We start from the raw sequence: 2,252 nt of genomic DNA, 5'->3' as shown, positions 1-2,252 counted from the left end.
AGTGAGTAACAAGAACCTTTCTTGTCTTCTTGCCATTCTCACCTTGTTTTTAAAACCTCTTCTCCTTATTAATGTTTATACTCTCTCTTTAACAAACTTAGAGATAAGGACAAAACAGTATCTGCTTGGAAGCGAGGGGGTGGGGGAAAAGGGAGGGGGTGGGGGGGAGTAATGAACCAATAATTGTATGTACATATGAATAAAGGAAAAAAAAAAACTCTTCTACTATGACAGCTCTGTGACCCCTCTGCCTTGTGGCATTTGGGGACAATTTTGCAAAAACTTTCTGCAAAAGTTTGTACAAAATCATTAAAAGATGTCATTGACATATAATTAAATGTGTGGTTTTATGTACATGCCACCTTACAAATGCCATTTGGTTCTGAATGTACCTTATCAGGTAGCCACTTTCCTAGTCAACCATTTCCAAAAATGGTTTCCAAAAAGCCTTTTCTTTTCTTAGTAAACCTCACAATTGTGTGCATCCTATTAACAGCATCATTAAACAGTGTTATTAATAACCCTGACACCTAGAGAATTTGGGGTACATGACTATTTAGTGGAGCTACAGCCTCAGTTTCCTCTAAAGGTTCACTATCTGTGCTTTTGCTTGCTTGCTTGTAATAAACCTGCTGTGTGAAACTCCTCCAGGTGTCAACTCCTGAATTTTGTTTTGGGTGAGACAAAGAACCCTTTAGTTCCTGGTGTTTTATCAGAGTAACAGCTCTATGGTCATGATGATCCCTTGTCTATGGGAGGAGCAGCTTATCCCTAAAGACTTTTGAGCCAAAAGTGAAACAGCAAAAATCATAGAAAAGGACAAGGCAACCAAAAGAAGCTATTGGGCTGTGGTCACATTACATGGGATTTGGTCTTCAGTCCATGGGCTTCTCCACCCAGAAGGAGGCTGGCATCATGTCATCACTCCCAGATGTGTCTTACCTGATCCCTTCCATGAGAATCAAGGACCAAATCAAGATATTGGAAGTGCAGACAGAGTTCCTGCTATTGAATCTTTCTGGCCACCAATATATTGTGAGGGATCTAAGCTTCAGACCCAGTAGTTGTTTGAGTTTGGTCTCTGAATCATAGATTATGACTCTTCATTATCTGACCCCTGAATAAGCACAGTAACAGATTCAAGTGTTACAGGCGACTTTCAGTGAGTTACTGCTGCTCCATCTCCCCCAGCCACATCTACTGTGTAATGCAACTAGAGAGAAGTTGGTCTTTCTATGGAGCATGTGGTCTTACACATTAATTTAGAAACTTGAGGGCCACCATCAATGCATAATCTCTTGCAACTTCTTCCATGAATCTGCTTTACTTGTCACAACCTCTTTGATAACCAACATGATTATGTGGGACCACTACACTAGCAAGAGAATGAGATTGCTCCACTAAACCCAGTGTGACCCTGCTATGGATGGCAGTAATGCCCACATGAGCTCACTGAGATCCATGTGCTTCTCTTCCAAAAGCTTTTACCTTGTCACAGTGGCAGATGAGTGGCTTCTCAGGGTTTAATCTCTGGACCTGAAAACTCCAATTGTATTTGTTTCTATGGCCAATAGTGGGCCCAGCATTCCCACCTGGTGAAGTTATCACCACAGTATCAAAACACAATCATGTCTAATTCTGGACTACCTCTAGCATCCTGACCTCACTGAACAACTTAGGCTAGACCATCCTGTGATGTTTCCTGATAGCTTACCAAGGCTTAGCACTGTCAACCCCCAAGAGAATGAGAGTTTCTCACATCAAGGACTTATAAAGCAGAGTTAAACACTTTCTTTCATACCAGAATAAACCTTCCTGGCAAAAGCAAAGCTGGAATAATAAAGGAAACTTCTGGTCTGATTGAAGGGGAACCTCTTTGGGATGATGAAAAGAATGCAGCAAGCCAGATCCCAGGGCACTAGCATTGGCTCTTTTTCTGTCTTATGTGTGAAACAGTCTTGGATGAAATTCCGTTTCCATGATGTGATAGCCTTACCTTAATGTTCAGTCCTTTATGAACAGCAAATGTGAAACTCCCCTTCCTCTAGTTGTTTTGATTGAAAGTTTAGGTAATAATAGAATTGGTTCTCTAGAGCCTTTCCTTAGTGACTGCAAAGTCACTAAGTTCAGCTGGGAAGTGACTGGCCTTTACCATACTACCTATCACCCTTGTTTTTGGTGCAGTATTAGCAGTGGTCAGTGTTGCTTTGTGGTTGGAAATTGGCTCTGACTAGCAGGGTAAGTATTCATAG

General features: G+C 41.4%; 1 pseudogene; it reads left to right on the top strand.

Moving 5' to 3' along the window:
• Positions 1–728: 728 nt before the first annotated feature.
• Positions 729–1,599, top strand: LOC141413819 (WD repeat and SOCS box-containing protein 2 pseudogene; annotated as a pseudogene).
• The last annotated feature ends 653 nt before the right edge of the window (positions 1,600–2,252 follow it).

This window comes from Castor canadensis, chromosome 1 (assembly GCF_047511655.1).
Source record: "Castor canadensis chromosome 1, mCasCan1.hap1v2, whole genome shotgun sequence".
In the NCBI taxonomy this organism is placed as follows: Eukaryota; Metazoa; Chordata; class Mammalia; order Rodentia; family Castoridae; genus Castor; species Castor canadensis.
The sequence above is the reverse complement of the archived record's forward strand: the minus strand, read 5'-3'. Positions and strand labels throughout refer to the sequence as shown.